Here is a 23,115-nt window from a genome sequence, read left to right as displayed (position 1 = left end):
ATAAATTCTTTAAGTTTGATATAAAATGAATTTTGGTGTTATCGATGTCCGTTCGAAGTTCCGAGCCTTAGAATAGGTTCGTATCATAATTTGTGACTTTGCACGTAAAGTTTAGCGTCATTCCGGGATGTTTAAGTATAATTCGAACGCGTTCGGCGAAGTTTGAAGGTTGGAAAGTTGAAAGAAAGGTTTAGGGCGTCGATTTGTAATTTTGATGTTGTTAGATGTGATTCGAGGTTTCGACTAAGTCTGTATCGTGTTGTGGGAAGTGTTGGTATGTTTGGACTGGAGCCTCGGGTGCGAATCGGATTGGAAACGGATCGAGTTTGTACTTAGAAGAACTGTTGAAGCTTAAGGCTTCTAGTGTGATCGCACCTGCGAGATTGTGGCTGCAGGTGCGAGACCGCAGAAGTGGCCCAGGGGTCGCAGAAGCGGTAGGGAGTGAGGCTGGACGGGATTCGCAGGCGCGAGGAATGTACCGCACATGCGGGCTCGCAGAGGCGGGTGGTGAAGCGCAGAAGCGGAAGTAGTTTGGGGCTAGATGATCGCAGGTGCGGGTGCTGTAGCGCACCTGCGGAGCCGCAGGTGCGGTCATGGGCGCGCATGTGCGGGGTGGTGCTCGAGCTGGGGAGTCCACATATGCGGAGGATTTTCGCAGAAGCGGATGCGCACCTGCGGTTGGATGGTCGCAGAAGCGAAAAACGCTGGCCTTGGGGGAAGCCGCATCTGCGAGGAAGCTTCCGCAGAAGCGGCTACTGTTCCGCAGGTACGAGGCAGCGCTGGGCAGACTTGGTTTTATATGGCCCATTTTCTTTCATTCTCTCTTGGCTTGGGCGATTTTTGGAGAGCTTCAAGGGGAGATTTTTATCATCTGTGGCAAGATAAGTTATTCCCACCTAATGTAAGTTAAATACATGAATTCTATAAAGATTTAAACATAAAAATTAATAAAAATTATGAGATTTTGGTAGAAAACCTAGAATTTGTTATTTTTGGAATTTGACTACGAAATTGGACATGAAAATTGGAATAAATTATATATTTGAATTCGTGATGTTATGGATAAAGTTTATCTTCGAATTTTTTTAGAATCCAGGCACGTGGGCCCGAGGGTTGATTTTATTGACTTTTCGAACGGAGTTGATTTTTTTTTTATAGATTGTTAAATTGTAAGCATTGGAGTATATTTTGATTGAATTACACGATGTTTGACTAGTTTCGAGATGTTGTCTTTGAGTTGTGGTGTTAGAGAGGCGTTGGAGCATGTTATGGAACTTCAAAGCGAGGTAAGTCTCATGTTTAACCTTGTGAGGGGGAAACTATCCCTAGGTGATATTTATTGTTATGTGAAACTAGTTGTGGGTGCTACGTACGCACAAAGTGATGAAAGTCCATACGTAGCTAAAGCATGTTTATGTCTGGGTAGACTTAGGACTTTGTCATGTAATATTTGAATTGTTTGGACTCATTTTGCTAGCTTAATTAATTAAATTTTTAACTGAAATTGATTTAGAAACATATGAATATATTAGGTCGAGTTTTATCACCTTGAGTTGTTACCAAGATATTTGATAAGTGTAAAAGGGTATATTTATTATTGTGCCCGTGTACTGTGTTGTAAGCACGTGTCTCGTAATTCGATAACTTCCTTCCTTTTTTGTGGAATGGGCCAAACGCCTCGGCAGTATAATAGATACATCTATGGTTCATGCCGCTCGACCCTCGACAGTGTACACATTATTCTGGATCGGGCCGAACGACCTCAACAGAATAGTGTGTTGTATCGCTAGTAGTTCGAATATTCACGAGATAATCTTTCCATTGATGCTCTTCATTTTATATGGTATTCCTTATTTATTTGATATTGACACTTGACATTTTCGGACTTGTTAAGGTAGAATGCAAGATTGAGAAATTCATACCTTAAAAGAAATATTTGGAAGATTTCGTAACTTACAGATTTACTCTATTATTGTTGTGTGCTTCATATATGCTTATGATTAATCATGTAACTTCATTGGACCTCTAGTAAGTGTCGATGTCGATCCCTCGTCACTACTTCTCCGGGGTTAGGTTAGATACTTACTGGATATGCGTTGATTTACGTACTCATGATGCACTTCTGCATTAAATATGCAGGATCTGACAGGTTCATTTCGTGATCACCTTGGCACGTAGGTGCATTTGTTGAGGAGACTTTATGTGAGCTGCATTTCATGCTATGCATTGCAGTCCACCGAGTCTTCATCGTTCTATTTATTTTATCCTGTCTTATTTACAATCTGGACAGAGGTTGTATTATTATTGTACTCCTTAGAAAATGCTCATGCACTTGTGACATCGGAGTTTGGGGTTATACTAGTTGATGCTTAGGGTTTCGTATATTATTATCGCCTATGTTGTACGTTCCCGTGATTTAGAAGTGTAATCTCCTTTTCTTATTAAAAAATTGTGATTTCGAAAGTAATAAAATGAGTAATCAAATTGGTAAATCACCGTTGGCTTGCCTGGCGGCGGCGTTAGGCGCCATCACGACCTATAGTGGATTTTTGGTCGTGACAATTTACAACATCCCAACTTTAATAGATTCGTTGCATCAAAGGTATGAAAACTTTGCAGGTATTAGTGATAGAAGTTGAAATTCCTTGGAGACTTTACATTATTGAATTCAACTTTGCTTTAATCAAATGACTATGCATTGTGCACTCTTAAGTTAGTCGATCGAACTCTATATAACCAGACAATAATAAAATATATTTTTATATACATGTACATACATGATGATCATCTGCATATAAAACACAAATAGACTCAGTGAATTCTAAGGTGTGTATATTATTGAAAATAAATAAAAATTTAAACCAATTCCAAACTCATTATCACAAGAAGAGAAGTGAGGCATTGGTAATTAAAAATATCCATGAATGATATGTATAGTCTAGTATCTTTAGCGTTCACATAAATAGTAATTTATAAAAATAGTGGATCAAGAAAAAGAACAAGTGACTTAATTAAAATAATTTGGTAGATTCTGGATCACTTGACGGACTGAGGGGTAATTTTTAAAAGTTTGCCGATGGTAGAGGTAAATTTGGCCGGATAGTATAATGGAGGTTAAATATAGACAATATCCGAAAGTAAGATAGGTATATTTGGCCATTTTCCCATTTGAGTTGGATGGTTGTGAGTCTTGCAAAGATTGTAACTTTTGAACACGTTTTATCCAGAATAAAGTTAAATAGCGGGGATTTGGTGTAAAAGGAACATTTTATCACACGTTCATTTATTGGTAAGTTCCCAAAATTGCATATTACAATGTACTAACAAGAAAGCTTAATATTCAAATGAAATGGGAGAAATTACAAGCTTATTACCCCCCCAACTTAGGGAAAAACATGGCAAAAAAAAATTAAACTGAAAAGGGAGGTTCTACACTGCCAAAACAAAGATACAAGTTCTTCCACGCATTGCTATCTTGTGGTTGCTTCTCTTTTATAGCTTCAAGTCACGTGTAATTTCCACTAGGCTCCCACTCATAATCTGCTAATCTTTTATTGAACTGTCTACCTCTTTTACTACATCTTAATTTATATGCCGGCTCAAGTTGATCTTTACGCTCCTCCAAGGCCAACTCTTGAGTTGAGTTGATAACATACAAGTACAACCACATTCCTGTAACGGATGTTGGCAGTTATTAGGAGTTCATTTTGAAAGGGTTATGTCAAAGCTTTTAATAGTAATGTACCATCTAGATTAATTTGCAAGACGATATGGACATTTTGCTTATTTGTTGCAGGCACGTAATTTTTAACCCGTACAATTTTTAAGTTAGTTGTAGTATTTTAAATATTTACTTGAGTTATTATAGATTTTTAATCCATTTTTATTACCACTTTATTAGTTTAATTTTATTATTTTAGTATTTAAAAATTAAAAGTAAATACAAAAAAATAGTTTCAATTTTTATATTTAGTTTTATTTTAATTAATTAAGGATAATTTTTATATTTTTATAAATACATTACATTGTTTTTGTCTTCCTACCATATTTAAGCCCATTAAGACAAAGACCCATTCTTCCCAACACAGTAGCCCACTTAACTGCAAGATTTAATTTTAGCTATCTATTCCCCCATAATCTAATGACTCATGTCAATTCTTACACTCATATTTAAACCCAATTATAGCCAAACCCTACCTTACCTTTGAATTTCCAAAATTCTTACACCCCTAAGGAAACGGCAGCCACCCCCTTCCCCCCTCCAATGGAGATAATTATCTTTGTGCCTAAATCCAAAAAAAAACTTCTGCCAAGCTAATTCCTAAAAAAATACCAAAAGCTTAGCACCCCACCCTAATCTCTAGGACTTGAGAATTCAGCCGCCACCACCTAGCTAAAAAACAGAACAGAGCAAGGGTGTATATAGCACCAACAATGGGCATCTCCCAGATTTGATCTTCCATATACAAGCCGGAACTTCCACCCAAGTCCTAGAATCCAAATTCCTTTTTCCTCAAAAGAACTAAGACGTTCGCCCTTATCTCATTTCTGATGGTGGTAACGTTGATGTCGTTTCCGTCGAGGACGACATCGTTTCCCTCCAGCTTCAAGCTAATTGGGTTGAGAATGAAGAATCGAGGTTGCCGTTCGAGTTTCCGGTCAAAGGCGTCCAAGCTATTTTTGTTGTTCGCCGCTCAAGTTTTGTCGGCTTTACTCTACTATAAATCTCACTTGGCGTTGTCTACTAGATCAAGTCATGGAAAATTATTTGGCTTAAAGGTCCACTCTCTCGTTACTATACCTTTTATTTTGCTAATTTGTATGATATTTCGTTTGGTTCTTGTGATAGAAAGCATGGGCAGTATAGCTCTGTTAATGTTAGTTGTCCATGGTTTCATATAGCTGATCTTTGATTTTGCTAGTTAGTTAAGTATACATGGATAAATAATTTGGGGTTGGATACAGGTTTGCATTTTTTTCCACGTGAATTTGTTATCCATAATTCAATAGCTTCACCAATAATTCCAAAGATTAGGAAAATAATTCAAATGCGCTAGTTGCTTTAGGCGCGATTAATAATAAATCATCGTGACTATGAGTACAGTTCCCGTGGCATAGCCACGTGGCATAGCCACGGTACATAAATTCCAATTCGGGTGTACATTTTATGTGACCCGACCATAACTTCGAATAATAATAAAATTTAACACGTTGTAAATCGCGAGTGCATTTCACGTGGCGCGATTCGCAATGTGTACAAAAGCAAACGAGTGTGCGATATTGCGACTTGTTCAAATAAACTCCATAAATCCTAAAAGCAATTAAAACTCTATTAAAAGCGGCGAAAGGAATAAAATGCACATAGGTTCAAAATATGTAATAATCAGATAATCGAGCTAAGTGTAATTGTTAAGCGATCGTGCTAAAATCACGGAACTCGAGAGTGCTTCACACCTTCTCCCGGGTTAACAGAATTCCTTACCCGGTCTTCTGTATTCGCAAACCATAAAAATAGAGTCAATTTTCTCGATCTGGGATTTTAAAACAAATCGGTGACTTGGGACACCATAAATTATCCCAAGTGACGACTTTGAAATAAATAAATAATCCCATTTCGATTCATGTCACTTAAATTGGAAAAACTCTCCATCAGGACAAGAAGAGATGTGACATTTGTTACTTAATTTTTAGTATGAATCGGTAATAAGTGTCTACCCTTCACATTATTATTCGTCCGAACGGGATCTACACCCTCAAGCCTAAAGCAACTAACCCTTCACATTATTATTTGTCATGTTTGAGCCCTTCCATAACGTTCTTTAGTGGCTTGAGGGTGTAGATCCCGTTCGGACGAACAACTTGAGAGTACTTTTACATTTGAAGAGTTCAAATTTCATTGATCAGCTAGCTATTGGAGAAAAAGAAAAATGAGGAAATATTATTTGAAATACTTGTATTTTACTATAATCTTTAATAAAATTGACATATGGAAAAAGTGGTTTCTTAAATATGAAAATTTAAAAGAAAAATAAAGATAGAACGAGATTTTTAGGTAAAATGAAGGGAAGGGGGGGGGGGGGGGGGGTTAAAACAAATTGAACCAAAAAAGAAAAAGATAAATACCGTTTCTAGTCTAAAAAATGTATATGTCGCCTTTTCCGAGATCAGATCTGTTCGCGCTTTGCGCGATCCGTAAAAAAATAATTAGTTCAATATATATATATATATATATATATATATATTAACTATTCAAGCAGAATTAATGAATTATCATAATTTTTTAATCGACCTCGTTTTCGATTGGTTTAAGAGATATGGGAGAACTTTCTAAAACAAAAAAAAATAAAAATTCAGATAGGTGCAATAATGGAGTAAAAATAACACACTCTTTTCTTATTCACAACAAACTCCAGCATAAACCCCAAACTTCTTTACAATAATTTGCAGCTTTACTTCAGCATCACAGCCGCAAAAACTTCCATCTGTAGCAGCATTTTTATTGCTTTCATGGGAAATGTAGGAGAAGAACGGAGAGACAATGAATAGCAACTTCTTCTACACCAATGAGACTTCTCTTGACTAATTCTTAATAAAATGGCATGACCTAATCACCAAAAGATATCAACATACATTACAACACTTATCATGTAAATATAACAATATCAAACAAAAGCTCACACAAAAAAAAAGAAATAACCTACATTGTTGAAATTTCCTGAATCCTGCGAGTGTAGAAAAAATAGCCATTAATATAGGAAAAAATAATTCCAACTAAAGCTAGATTTGGTTAGTAAGTAAATTAACCGAGAGTAAGATTGTATCCTTAAAGATGAATTTTCTCTGTGTTATGGTGCCCCGTTTTAGTCTATCATGTCAAATATAGAGCCTCTCAAAATTTCTATATACAACAATTATCTCTGCCTTACCACAAAAGAAATAAGTTATTACACAGGCAAAGGCTACATATCTTGAATATTAGCTTCATGTTATACTCTGGTTCCAAGCAACTTTTTGCGTCAAATATAGAACTTTTGAATTTGTATGATTAAAAAAAATCTAAGACATTATATTTTCAATCTTTCATTTCAATGCAACTGCGCATTCTTGCCAACAAAGTCATAACTGCTTCTTGCGTTCATATCAAAGCTAATGGAAGCTTCTTCAAGTTTAATATTCTATCTGTGAATAATATTTTAAACAAATTTTATAACTTGTTTTTTCCTATGCATATTAAGTACACGTATATAAATATATCTAGTTTTACTCTTATTGTAAGAGTTAAATTTACTATTTTAAAATTTGATTAAAGAAGGTAAATAAAATATGTAAAGTCACACCCCAATCAAATGACACTCTTTTTATTGACCTTGGATGAAATTTATTTAACCAAACCTTATATGAGAATGTCCCAAAAATCAATCATGTCATAGCCACAGTAAGAATTAATAGTCGAGTAACTCTCAGAAGCTACAGAAAAATACAAAAATCGATCATATTTCGCACCATACAGTCAAAAGAAACATAGACCAAATATAAATAAAAGCGTCGCACAAAGAACGAACTAACATGGAAATCGAGCAAAGCCGGAAATGTTGAAGAGAATCAATGAAAAAAGGGCGAAGATGCAAAGTGAACATAACTAATTAATCATCAGAAAATCAAACTGAGTAAAAGGAAAGTAAAATAGTTATTATTAAACATACCAAAAGAAAATGAAGCACTGATATTACCCAAACGAATCTAAAATCCAACAGATATTCAATATACTGGAAATAAAGATACATGAAATACCAACAAAATAAATTTCAAATGAAGCATTTTTTAAATAGTTTTAAAAAGGAGAAAAGGCAAAAAATTGACAAAATAGATAAATAGGAATGCTATCCATAGAGGCATGCCACATCACCTTTCCTATTCCCAAATTTATATAGATATATAGACTAGAGATTCTGTTCACGCTTTGAGATCTGAACAAAAAAATTAGTTCAAACATTTTTATCACATATTAAAGTTCATGTTAATGTAAAAACTTTTCCAAATACATACAAAATACCAACAAAGAGATACAAACATCTTATGCAGGACACTAATAATAGTACTATAATGTTTACTTTTTGAATCACTTGAAATATTATACTTTTTCCTTCTCTTCTATTAGTGTTTACCTCTATCTATAGAATTTCTAAACGAAGTAGTAGTAAATAATAAAAGTAAAACGCCACCATTCCCGATCATATCATCCGGAAAAGAATCAAATTTGCATATCTCCTTCACTTTTCATATTCTTTCCTATTTTTTAATTTTTCCGTTTTCTTTCCTTTTTGTTTCACTTACCGTTTTCTTTCTCATCTTTCGTTGATTTTCCTTATTTGTAACTCCTCTTTCTTAGCAAGAATCTCAGAAGGTTAAATTTCCACTTTTTTCTCATCTTAATTCTTTTTAAAAATTCCTAATAACAAAAGAATATTTAAGAAAGGTGAAAAAGAAAAAAAATGTGGTCATTCTGTAATACGGGTTATTACTGCATACATGAATGTTGCAATTCCAATCTTTTACAAAGTATTTTTTTCTTTTTGTCCTTTCTCATTTCTTCTAGTAATTTTCTTTTGCTTAGATTTGTTACCTCTTTTCTCTTTCCTTTCTCTCTCTCTCTCTTTCTTTCTCTCTTAGTCAATCGGTTTACTGTTCATATTCTACAAAATTTCTTTCCTCTTCTTCATAGCATATTCATTCTCATCTTTGATCCAAAATCCTCAGACAAATCCGATAATTCTTATTTTGTCGAAATAGTGTCATCTACTTCTTCAACACCACATCATTCTTCCCCTGTAAATTATCATAAAAAATATCATAAAAGCCGAGATGATTGGAGCAGTCAAGGCATACAACAAAAATGAAGAATCTGAACTACTCCATATTTCGATTTTTTTTTTAAAAAAAACTACTCCATCACGAAACAAAAGAGAAATTCAAAAAAAAAAAAAAAATTTCTCCATCCACGAAACAAAAGAGAAATCAGTACATTTACATCATAAGGAAAAAACAAATATAATTAAAAATAATTGGTTCATGTCAAATAAAATAAAGTAAGGCAAAACAAAGAAAGTTCGACATCTCAAATAAATGAAAAATGTTGGCATATTAATAAGTAGAAAGGTAATTTTAAGAGATACGACAGTACCCTGTGCAAAGATACTTTCTTACTGTCTACTATTCTTGACGGATTAAAAAGCTTGATGAACAACTACTTCATTCCATACTTTACTTAATGGTCAAACAGATTATGTTCATCTTCGTCCAACGCTTTACTTTTGATCCTTGTCAAAACATAGAGTTGTTTTTCTGTCTGTTATCGTTATATTTATGGCAGAAGACCGAAAAGGATGAGTCGTTTAAACTTCCTAATTAATAATAACGTTTCAGTTGTGTCTTTTGGTTTTTTAAACTTAAGTTGAATTGAATTAGATCAAATAAATGAGGAAAAAATACAAAAAAAATGACAAATAAAATAAATAGCAATGAGATAAGGCATGTCAGCATTCCTTGTGCCTCATATATATATATATATATATATATATACTAGTCAATCTACCCGCGTTTCGCGCGGTCTTAAAGTCTTAAAAAATAATATATGAACGAAAATTTATTTTTAAAATTTTAATAGTTAAGAAATGAATTTTAACTCTTTGTTCAATTTATCTTCTCTATATTCTTTGACCATAAACCATAATTGTGATCTAAATATATTTTCAAGGTTGATTACTTTTTTACTATCTTCAAGACATGTTTTTTCTATTTTTTAATACACATGGAAGCGTACACTTGCTCCTTTGTAAGAACTTCACTGGGCTAGTTTGAAGGTTTAAATTACAAGACCAAATCTTCTTTTCTCAATAAAAATAAAAATGAATAATTTATTAAGGTAATATATTTGAATGAACATTAACTATTGACATTGGTACCTTTTTTTTGGATAAGGACATTGGTACCTTATCGTGGTATTTACCCTATTTTGATGATATTCTACATCAAGATGATATCATCACTATTAAATAACTAAAATTTTAAAACAAAAGATCTACAAAAGAAATATTATATACACTGATATTTACAAGTCAACACAACAAATAGTTCTTGTATGTGTTACAGTAATATTTATGATATAATAAGGTAATAAATAAATAAAAATTCAACACAAGGAAAGAGAGAAAATATAACTTTAAAAACAAATTAATGAAAATTGAGAAAATATCACTTTTACAATATTTAATCAAAAGTGGACATACGTTAGTCATGATATATTAAGTACGTACTATTTTATCGCACGAGGCAAAGCAATAAAAATATTTTAAAAAATGGGTATGATGGCAAACATATAAAGCAAGACCATTCTCATGATAATTGACAACATCAAAAAGATTATGGATCCGTCAACAGTTCACCCGAAGTAAAAAGCTAAAATTTGTAAAAGATTGAAAGCACCTATAGAAATATTATAGAATATAATCAACAGAAGTGCAGAAACTAATTTAACTCCTTTCAAGCCTGTAAAAGTTTCCTTTCTTTTTCAGTGATTATGTTATATCTCCTACTATGAACCGTATTGTCATTGTGTTATATTTCCATCCACACTGTCTGTTATTGTATGTTGTACAGTCATCAGACTTGTTTATCACCTTTGAGTTTGGCTGACTGCCAAAATCAAAATTCATACTGTCTAAATTTTGGACCCATCACAGTTTATAGTCTTAGCTAATTCCCACAAGTAGCTTAAACAATGATACAGATTGAGTGAACATCCAAAAAGCTAAAAAACAGTTCCCCATAGAAAATTTTCTTAATAATATACTGAAGGAACTGCCAAGAATAATAGAAGGGTACAAAGACTTAAAGACTACAGTTTTGTGAAAGTTCTTCTGAAGAATACAAGTAATTTTGCCTTTACTGGCCCCCTCTTTCTTTCCAAGATAATAGACCTGTTAGTTAAATCTTTATTCTTTATTCTTTCCAAACATAGCAAAATGATAATCAACAACTAAATATACCTATAAGCTTTCCCATTTCACTTTTGTATTCATTCTATTGAAATGTTTTCATCAAACAAAATATTTAGAAGAGTAGGTACGTATCTTTAATAAAAGAGATGTAAGCACATAAAGTATCAGAAAGCTTATTGTTGGAGAAGCCAATTGTGTTGCAAGACCTATTCTCTAGTTTACTTTTTTCCTCTTTGTCGTGCTTTTTTACTTGGTTTAAGTTCTTAAAGTGATCTTTAATGTAGTACTAATGCAGTCAATAATAAAGTTTTCAAACAATTGTTGATCGACCAGTGACTAACATCTTAGAAGAATCTGATTTTTCAGATACAACTCAAGACTGAGGCGACAATAACTATCATCAACTTCCCTTTCCAGACACAAAAGAATCTAGATAGTTATAACAAATAAGGTAAACCAATTTTTATCCTAATCTTACACTTATGAAATGAAAATTTTACGTTATTACTAAAAAAAAAGATCCAGATCAAACTTAGAGTAATTAAACTTGAATTGCTCATTATAACAGAATAATACCGCAAAAACCAATCTTATTTCATGATATTTTATGATTAGCTGAACAAAAAGATAAAAATGGAGCTTAAATAAAAAAATGATTGCTAAAAGACTGAATAATACCTTAACAATCAGATATTTTCCTATCACTCTGATGTCTCTTAAACTTCTTCACCTTTTTGTTCATGCATTATCTTCCTTTTCAATGGAGTAACCGGAATATTATTCTTCTTTGCCTATAATTTCACCACAACACAACTAAAGAAAATAACGTCAGCTTCAAAACTAAGTTCTAGAACAGAAACCACAACCAGCAAGGGAAAGGATAGAAATTTTGAAGAGAATTAAAATATAGTAGTAAGTTCTAGTTTAACAGGTATTTTTTGGGCAAACAAAGTAATCAATTGTATTTTTTCTTAATTCTTCTTCTTACCTGTTTCTATTTCTCTCCTCCTATTCAGCATGTCTATTCTCTTTATCAAAATTTTCTCAAAAACAAAAAGACAAAAAAACTCTCTCCCGTTTACCTAACTCTCCTTTCCATGCTAGTCAAATGTCCAGTCTTCCTCCTCCAATCACTTCTGCAAAATTCTCGTTCTTCTGCAAAATAACAAAATAAAAAAACACATTTTCTTTTCTTTGATTAGCTCCTTTACTATACCTATAAGTACAAAGAATAATAACCAAAGGAAAAAGAAAATACTGGAGTGACACCATACAGGCATGCCAGAGTAAATCCCAAAAATGCAGAATCATTTTCAAAGACGGACGCCTGATATATTATTCAACATCAAAATATAAATTCATAATTAGGATAACTGAAGAGCAAAAAACTTTGTATAGAGATCTTAGCAAAGATCAATTAACAAATTTGACCGATTAACAAACGTAAATATTGTAATAATACTGACAAAGAAATGCAGGCAGGATCATATACATATACCAACAAATAAGTAAAATAAAAATGTGTTACCACTAAACCTCAGTAGACTCTAATGGCTGTTTGATCAAGTTGAAAACTGATGTAATATTGGAACATCTAAAATTCCCTATCAAAAGAAGTAATTAATGTCAACATGAAAAACAAAATTGTAGAAATACGCAAAGGAGAACAAAAACCTCAAAAGTCCAGCAACAAAGTTGAATAATAAAGGAACACATTAAGAACTAATAGATATAATGAGCAATCAGTAAGGAAAGTAATACCATATATACGTCTCCTAATTTGCCAATATTTCATGGTTTGCTCAAAAGAACTTCAGGTCAGTACAAGAGACAAATTGACTCAAAGGAATCCTTTTTGGATCTCCTTACAAAGAGAAAAGGAAGGATACAATTTAAAAAATATACAGAAGCCACAAAAAAAAAAAACTACATAATCACATGCAAGAATATTTTATCTGCAGTTCCTTAGAGTACGCACGTTGCACGTGTACCCCTATCAATGCGTATATATTTTCTTATAATTTCGTAAATATTATTATATAAAATATTTGTGATATAAAATAAAAATTAAAGAAAAAATTTAAATCTCTGAATATGAGGGAGGTTAATGATATTCAACTAACTAAACAATAGATAAGGTAAATAAAAAATACATTTCCAATAAGAAAAATGACCGCCCGATGCACTAAGCTCTGTTATCTTGCTCTTTGCCCATGAAAACAACATCATAAATTTTCTCTCTTGCAACATACACGAAACTTTCTCTACTTTATCAGATTTAGCGGTTACAAGTCTTTCAGACTGAATTACAGAGGGAGTTGTTATTCCTTCCCATAGTGCTATGTAGGGCTTCAGAAGAAGCAATGTGAATTGAATAATCATTTGGTTGACTCCAGCCACACGGTCTTGTCCTGAATGTCAGTATAGATTCGAGGATGAAGTCTGTTGCCTCAGCAAATTTCAGTTTTGCAAAGATCAATTGATCAATCATTGTAAAACTTCCGCCTGCAGAGTTCTTATTGTTCACAACAAGCAAACAAAACCTTACCCAGTTGTCATCGTGTGAAACCATGGTGATTTTCTCATATGTTATATTGGTGGTTGAATTACTTAATCATATTTCTCTTTTGTTGTAAATACTACCGTTTTTTCCGTAAACGATACAGTTGAATTTATACGTGGTTTCTAAATAAGTGAACTAATTTGATCATGAAATAATATAATAATCGAAGAAATAGACAATACTTAACCTTGGAATGTAGATAAAATAGCAAAGATAGTGATTCCGTGAACACGGTTTCCGAACACAGCAATGATGAGATCACAAAGCAAGAGAGTGAAATTGTATAAAGCTTTGTATAGAATATAATCTATATTCTTGCCAGAAATTTCGTGTCCCTTACAATGATAACTGAACTCACTATTTATAGCTATATCTAGGGAAGAAGGTCCCAGGATCGTGCCCTCCTTTAATGTCAATTATGAGGGTCATTAATGAAGATGTAACGTTGAACGTAAATGCCAAATTCCTTGTAACGGACTGTCGCTCTTTATCACGCCCCGACCTCGAGGAGCGCGACCGACGCTCAATCGAGATACCCCGTTAAGCAAGCCTGTTAGATGCCTTCTACCCAACCTTGCTCATTAACAATATAAGAACCAGTACATATGATAGACATGAGAAGAGTCAAGTGTTCCACAATATTTTTCACTACTAAAGGATGTTCATTTATGATTTCCAAAATATAACAAGTTTACTGATATGATAAAAACATGCTCGCCCAAATACCAATACTTACTAGTTTCATTCCCAATATTATATACCACCCACAACCTGTCTACGGAGTCCCTATGTACAACAGAAGAGTAGTATGGATGTGCCGGCGACAAGGCCCCGACTATACCTCAAAATGTAACGTACAACGTCGAATGACATGAAACCCGGAACAGAGTAGGGCTCATCAAAATCTGTTGAATAGAGAGTAACTGCTAACGAGGGTCGAAACCACCTGCCGACGAATCACCTGCATCTATTGAAGATGCAGTACACCCAGAAAAAAGGGACGTTAGTACATATGGAATGATACTAGTATGTAAAGCTAAATGTCCACTTTCAAAATAGAGTACCATTATAAGAAAGGGAAAACCACAGAAACAACAAGTTACAATCAACAATATCTAATTGCCCAGTTAACACATACCAGTTTTCAAAATACGAAAAAAATATATATTTTTGGTTGGGAGATCATTAGCACTGATATACTACAGTGTTTTTAGCACGGAGTCCGATCACGCCCAATCGGCTAGGTCATCTCCCCACGGACAATGTGGTTTGACATATGATGCGAAAAAAGGATATTACCAAGAGTAGTACCACCATGTGCGCAATATATCGTCCGATCTCCACCCGATCGGCTAGGTCGCCTTCCCACATATACCGTGTGGGTTGACTTTCCAATTCACAGCTAATATCAATCTTATCCCAAATAAGGGGAATAATCACAATCCATCACCATCCACCCCTACACCGGCACGTGTAGTTTTGGGTGTGGGACTTATGACCCATCCTTCCTTGGTTTGCTAATGATACTCCCAATTTTATTTATTTATTTTTTTTTGCATACAAAGGTAGTATAATTACAAATGTATTCACCTCATCATCTTTCACATTGTATAAACCCTCCTTAGTATTTTTAACCACTCACAACAATAATATTTTCTTGACTTTTTTGGCCATTTACAAGATTCATTATTCATGGCACGGCGGCTGTACTTCATATTTTACACTTTCTTTTCTTTACCTTCAAGGATCATCAACATAAGCTTCAACATATAGAGTATTCCGGAAATCACAACTTTAAGTTATTAGCAATGAAGACTTAAACACAATGAATTCATTTCCAAGAAATGAAGTAAAATGGTTGGCAATCAAAGCACAAGTTAGAAGCATAAACAAGTAACACATCATTTAATCTTGAAATACTTTTTCCAAAAAGGGCAATACACAATTTCAACTCATGAATATATATAAGAGCTAAAGACACATTGGTAACTCTTACAAAGTATAGCATTACTTAAAACAACCACGTTTGGGCACAAGTATAACTCTCATTATTGGCAGGATGGCCTCACTATCCATCTCCAACCCATTTCTTTCACTTTCAAGCATACTTATAGATTATCAACAATAAGACATTTTAATTCAAGACTTTAGATACACATTTGAGCAACTAACCAAATTAAGGGTCTTAGATACATGTGATTTCTTACACAATTCGACATGCAAGTTTTCATTAAAATCATGCTTCAAATCATGACATATTAACACATAACCCATGTTTAATCACCTTCTCAAATAGTAACTCAACAAAGAAGAACGTTTGGAATACAATTCAAACGCATATATCTTTTGACACAAGGCTTGTCAGGAACAATCAATTTATAATGAGCAACACGGGACTTACAAGGCCATTATGAGGTTCAATTCTAAAAGAGGAGTTTAGTCAACATACCTTGTTTGAGCTTTCCTTAAGTTACTACAACGTCCCAACACTTCTAGCAATAACAATCTATAAGAAGGTAGTAGAAATCGGATAATAATTAGAAGGATTCACATAGTGCAACTCTCTTAGGAATTTTGTCGAACACCTAGTATGCAAAATGAACTACAAAGCTCTACAATGGTAATCTCTTCCTCCCTTAACCAATTTCAAAAAGAAACCACCCAAACTAGTTCAATAAACCCACACACTACAACCTATTGTCACATGCATGGCCTATTTCTAACCCCCATAACCTAATTAAACCCATAACAATTGCATGAAGGTTTTAAGACAAGGTCTTACACGGATAGATGATATTATAGTGATTGGTTTCCTTAATTCTTGAAGGTTAGTGAAAGATTGGATGATTAGAGTATTAGTTTCCTCTTTCTCTCTCTAAAATGCCCTTACCTCTCTCTAAAATCATCAGATAATTGCCCTAAAATGAGCGCCAAAGGCTATTTATCAAAATGGGATCGGGTTAAAAAAATTGGAAAATGGACCCTCCGAACTCAGGTCTGCGGTCGCTGAACTGACCGCAGAACAGGTATGCGGTCCACATAAAAGACCGCGAAAGTGATGCTCAAAAAATAGGATGATCTGGACAGGTCTGCGGTCCGCAAACCACTTATGTAGAATCGCCCAACGAAATGTCCTCGTGCAACTCTGCGACAGAAGTACGGACTGCGAAACAAGTTTGCGATCGCACAATGGACCACGAAACAACCCTCAGAATTCAACAACTCCCTGCTCAACTCTGCGACGCTTAGGCGGCCTGTAGAATAGATCTGCGGCCGCGAATCTAACCGCATAATTGGCCCTTCAGCAAAAAATTTCCCCCAACACCTCGATGCATTCTTCAACCCAAAAAGTTCGTACCGCGTTCTACAACCCTCAAACACGTAAGCCTACTTGGACACCACACCCTTAAATTCCTTGGCGAAATTTTTGGGGCCTTACACTTTTAATCCTGTAGAATATTCTTTAGTAAATTCTACCGGGCGCAGAGCATTTAATACACTTTTATGAACGTTATCCGTTCCAGTGACAAGCGCAATGGCTGCGTTCGGTCCTCAGCCATTCCATCTTGGATTCCATGTGTCCTCCTTTTAGTCAGGCACGCATCATATCGTATTTTACCCTATACAGATAGTCCCCCTACTTTCCGGTGACATAATTTTGTGTTACCGGGAAGTTGGTAGAAACACCTTTTTGGCAGAAATTACTATAATTCCCTCTGAAGGTCTCTGACAGTTAATTAGACGCACGTCTCTCCACATTTAATGCCTCGAACACGCGTCATCCCATGATTCAGCACAACTTTAGCCGGTTATCGAGGTAATCATGGCCATGAATTTAGCCGCCAAAATTTTACTTATATGCAACTTTCTTTTCCTTTGCGTTTCACAATTGCTTGAGCTTCTAATTTGCATCCTTGTTTTCCATCCTTTTTCTAATTTTCACAAACTCTTTACCTTCTTACTTTCCAACGGCTTCTTCCTCCAAACGTGGTGGTTCTACGAATAATAAGAACAAAATCGAGGATTCCGTTCCTCCAATAGTGGATTCCATCATCCCAAGAAGGCTTAGTAATTCGAAGGATTTTGAAAAGAAATTTCCTACTGCTAACACTCGTACATGGGCTGTTAGTAGGTACCCTTCTTCTATTCGTCCTTCCAGTATTCCTGTTGTGAAGGAGGATTGCCACTGCAATGAGTTGGAAATCATCGCTCCTGATCTATCGGAGCGAGTGACCCTTCCCAAGGAAGGTTTTACATACTTTCACGTATCCCTTTACTTTAGGTGCGTTTTCTTTGAGTGGAGAGCTTGATTCTGTGATTGCGGAGTTTTGTGTCACGACCCCAATTTTTCTCCGTAGGATGTCGTGATGGCACTTAGTCTTTAAGACTAGGTAAGCTTAACAGATTTGCGAAAATACATAATATAAAACTGAAGCCCAATTCTCAACACATGAAATAATTATAAAACTGCCATTTAATAATTACAACTACCAAAACCCGGGGGAAACTAATCACAAGCTTCTAAGAGAAAATACTACGTGTCTCTATACATCAGAGTCTAAAGAAAATAAGGCAAAAACAACATAGTAAGGATAGATGGGGGACTCCAAGGTCTGCGGACGCTGACAGATATACCTTGAAGTTTCTACGTGCGGTCCAACTCACTAGTATCTGGTCTGGTGGGAAGAACATGGATCTGCACAAAAACGATGTGCAAAAGTGTAGTATGAGTACACCACAATGGTACCCAGTAAGTGCCAAGCCAAACCTCGGTAGAGTAGTGGCGAGGTCAGGTCAGGGCCCTACTAGTTTAAAAGAAAAGTAAGGTAGAGATATGATAATATTTTGAAATGACTAAGAATTTAAATAATAAGAAGTTTCAGAAAATATTAGTACAGTAAATAGAGGTAAACAATAGGGGGCACTCCTGAGGTACCGTCTCGTAGTCCCAAATGTAAATATGCACGACAGGGGGATCTCTCGAGGTACCGCCTCGTAGTCCGAAAGTAAATATGCAAGACATGGGGATCTCCCGAGTAAACGCCTTGTAGTCCCAAAGTAAATATGCAGTACAGGAGGATCTACCGAGTAAACGCCTCGTAGTCCCAAAGTAAATATGCAGTATAAGGGGATCTCCTGAGGAACCGCCTCATAGTCCCAAAGTAAATATGCAGCAGATAAGAGTTAAGGAAAACATGTAATTCAGCTAAGCATGTTGCACAAATTGCAAGTAAGAGTTAAGGCACGTAGACATGCAATACTAGGCTAAACATGATCACTACATATGCTAAGGCAACTCAGTTAATGAATTTAAAAGAAGACAACTCAACAAGAACCGAAATTTCCACAATTAGCCCGTGTACGCACTCGTCACCTCGCGTAAATGGCGCTCACATATCACAAAGTGTTACAACAGTACCAAATCCTAAGGGGATTTCCCCATACAAGGTTAGACAAGTCACTTACCTCAAATCATGCTCAATCAATCGATAAGGATGTCTTTCCCTCGTTTTTCTGACTCCGAATGGCTTATATCTAGCCAAAGGCAATTACATATCATGAATAAATCTATGCCTTTAGCAAAGAATCGAAAATTCGGCCCAAAATGTCGACCCGGGCCCACGTCTCGGAATCGGGTAAAAGTCACAAAATACGAACGCCCACTCGACCACGAGTTCACTCATACTGAAATTACCAAAATCCGACACCAAATCGCCACTCAATTCCTCAAATCAAATTCTCCAAATCCCTAGCCTCAAACTCCCAAATTCCACCATAAATACGCACTAACTAGGCGGGAAAATCAATGGGGAAACAAGATTATTGAATAAAAATGTTCACAAGTGGCTTACCTCAAGAAATCCCTCGAAAGTTCTCTCAAAAATTGCCCTAGATCGAGTTCAAAATTTCCAAAATGAAGAATGAAATAAACCCTCAGAATTGCCCCTTTTCTGCCCAGCGAAATTGTTTCTGCGAGTCCACAACCGCATTTGTGGCTCCGCACCTGCGGAATTTCCATCGTAGGTGAGCTTCTAACTTTGTCCGGGCACGTCCGCTTCTACGGACCCAAACGCACATCTGCGCTTCTGCTTCAGCGGCCAAGGAGCGCTTTTGCGCACCCGCTCCTACGGACCAAGTCAGCTTTTGTGACCAACAGGCTTCCCAGGCCTTTCCGCTTCTGCGCTCATTCCTCCGCAGAAGCGACTCCACTTCTGCGGTCTTCACGTCGCATCTGCGACCACTGGCCAAGTCCCCCAGCCCCGCAACTGCGCCCAATTGCTCGCTTCTGCGGGCTCGCACCTGCGGTCAATCTTGCACAGGTGCGATTACACCAGAACTGGTGCCTTCAGCCATTCTCACAATTCCAAATTTGATCCATTAACCATCCGGAATCCACCCGAGGCCCCCGGGACCTCAACCAAACTTATCAACAAGTTCTAAAACATCATACGAACTTAGTCGAGCCTTTAAATCACATCAAACAATGCTAAAAACATGAATTGCGCATCGATTCAATCCTAATGAACTTTAAAACTTCAAACTTCTACATCCGTTGCCGAAACCTATCAAATCGAGTCCAATTAACCTCAAATTTTGCAAACAAGTCAAAATTGACATTTCGGACCTACTCCAACTTCTGGAATTGGAATCCGACCCCGATATCATAAAGTTCACTCCCGGTCAAACTTTCCAAAAATCATCCAATTTTTTAACTTTTGCCAATTGACGCTACAATGATCTACAGACCTCTAATTCAACATCCGAACACGCTCCTAAGACCAGATTCACCCTACGGAACTATTGGAACCGTCAAAACTCCATTCTGGAGTCATCTTCATAAAAATTAAACTACAGTTAATTCCTATGACTTAAACTTCCATTTCAGGGACTGTGTCCCATTTCACTCCGAAACCAAAACAAATCCTCCCGGCAAGTTACATAACCACAAAATGAAGTAGAGGAAGAAATAAATAGGGGTTTGGGGCTAATACTCTCGAAACGATCGGCTATTCGTTACATCATCCCCTTCTTAAAACAAACGTTCGTCCTCGAATGAGTATATAGACATACCTGAAGTGGCGCAAAGATGAGGATAACAGCTGCGCATATCCTGCTCGGTCTCCCAAGTCGTCTACTCGACCGGATGACCCCTCCACTGAAACTTCACTGAAGCGATGTTCTTCGACCTCAACTTTCAAACCCGCCTGTCCAAAATGGCCACTGGCTCCTCAACATAAGATAGATCCTTGTCCAACTGGACTGAGCTAAAGTCTAACATATGAGACAGATCGCCGTGATACTTCTGAAGCATGAAAACATGGAATATTGGATGAACTGCAGAGTGACTAGGTGGCAGTGGAAGTCTGTAAGCCACCTCTCCAACCCTCACATGAATCTCAAAAGGCCCGATATACCTAGGGCTCAACTTGCCTTTCTTTTCGAACCTCATAACACCCTTCATGGGCAAAACCTGGAGAAAAACCCGCTCCCCAACCATGAATGCAACGTCGCAAACCTTCCGATCCACATAACGTTTTTGCTTGGACTAGGCTGTATGAAGTCGATCCTGAATCAATTTAACTTTTTCCAAGGCCTCCTGAACCAAGTCTGTACCCAATAGCCTAGCCTCACCATGCTCTAACTAACCCACTGGAGACCGGCACTGTCTACAATACAAGACCTCATACGGTGCCATCTGAATGCTCAACTGATAACTGTTATTGTAGGAAAACTCCGCAAGTGGCAAGAACTGATCCCAAGCACCCCCAAAATCAATCACACACGCACGAAGCATATCCTCCAATATCTGAATAGTGCGCTTGGACTGTCCGTTCGTCTGAGGGTAAAATGTAGTGCTCAATTCCACACGAATACCCAACTCACGATGTATGGCTCTCCAGAACCGTGATGTGAACTGCGTACCCCGGTCAGAGATGATAGATACAGATATGCCATGAAGCCTGACAATCTCGCGAATGTAAACCTGAGCCAGCTGCTAAGAGTAAATAGTAACCACATGAATGAAATGAGCTGACTTGGTCACTATATCCATAATCACCCAAACTGCATCGAACTTTCTCTGAGTTTTGTGGATCCCAATAATGAAATCCATAGTGAAGCAATCCACCCGGTCACTGAAGCAATCCACCTGATCGCTGATGCTCACACTTCACCTGCTAAAAATTTAGGCACCGAGTGACATACTCCACTATGTCTTTCTTCTTTCGCCTCCACCAGTAGTGCTGCCTCAAGTCCTGATACATCTTTGCGACACCTGGGTGAATGGAGTACCGCAAACTGTGAGCCTCCTGGAGAATCAACTCACGCAAACCATCTACATTAGGCATACATAGCCTACCATGTATCCGTAATACACCATCATCTCCAATAGTGTCCTCCTTGGCATCACCGTGCTGAACCGTGTCCTTAAGGACTAGCAGATGGGGGTCATCATACTGACGCTCCCTGATATGATCATAGAGAGAAGACCGAGAAACCACACACTCCAACACTCTGCTCGGCTCAAAAATATCCAATCTAACAAACTGGTTGGCCAAGGCCTGAATATCCAAGGCTAAAGGCCTCTATGCTACTGGTAGATATGCTAAACTGCCCAAACTCTCCGCCTTGCGACTCAAGGCATCGGCCACCACATTGGCCTTCCCGGGGTGATAGAGAATGGTGATGTCATAATTCTTAAGCAACTCCAACCATCTCCGCTGCCGCAAGTTAAGATCCTTCTGTTTAAACAGATGCTGTAGACTCCGGTGATCGGTGAAAACCTCACAAGGAACACCATACAAATAGTGCCGCCAGATCTTCAAGGCATGAACAATAGCTGCTAACTCAAGGTCGTGGACATGATATTTCTTCTTCAATTGTATAGACGCGTAGGCAATCACCCTACCGTCCTGCATCAACACCGCGCCTAGATCAATGCACGGCGCATCACAATACACCGTATAGGACCCCGATCCAGTAGGCAACACTAACATTGGGGCTGTAGTCAAAGCAGTCTTGAGCTTTTGAAAGCTCTCTTCACAATCTTCGGTCCACCTAAACGGAGCACCCTTTTGGGTAAATCGGGTCATAGGTGATGCAATAGACGAGAAACCCTCTACAAATCGACGGTAATACCCCCCCAAGCCAAGAAAACTCCTGATCTCCGTAGCTGAGGACGGTCTGGGCCAACTCTACACTGCTTCAATCTTCTTCGGGTATACCTTGATCCCCTCACTCGATACTACATGACCCGAAAATGCCACAGAATCTATCTAGAATTCACACTTCAAAAATTTTGCATACAAATTCTTTTCTCTCAAGGTCTGAAGCACAGTCCTCAGGTGCTGCTCATGATCCTCCCGACTTAGGGAGTACACCAGAATGTCGTCAATAAACACAATGACGAAGGAGTCAAGATAGGGCTAAAATACACTGTTCATCAAGTGCATGAATGCTGCTGGGGCGTTGGTCAACCCAAAAGACATTACAAGGAACTCGTAATGACCATACCGAGTCCTGAAAGAAGTCTTCGGGATATCCGGCTCCCGAATC

The sequence above is a fragment of the Nicotiana tomentosiformis genome, chromosome 6 (genome assembly GCF_000390325.3).
Source record: "Nicotiana tomentosiformis chromosome 6, ASM39032v3, whole genome shotgun sequence".
Classification (NCBI taxonomy): domain Eukaryota; kingdom Viridiplantae; phylum Streptophyta; class Magnoliopsida; order Solanales; family Solanaceae; genus Nicotiana; species Nicotiana tomentosiformis.
The sequence above is the reverse complement of the archived record's forward strand: the minus strand, read 5'-3'. Positions refer to the sequence as shown.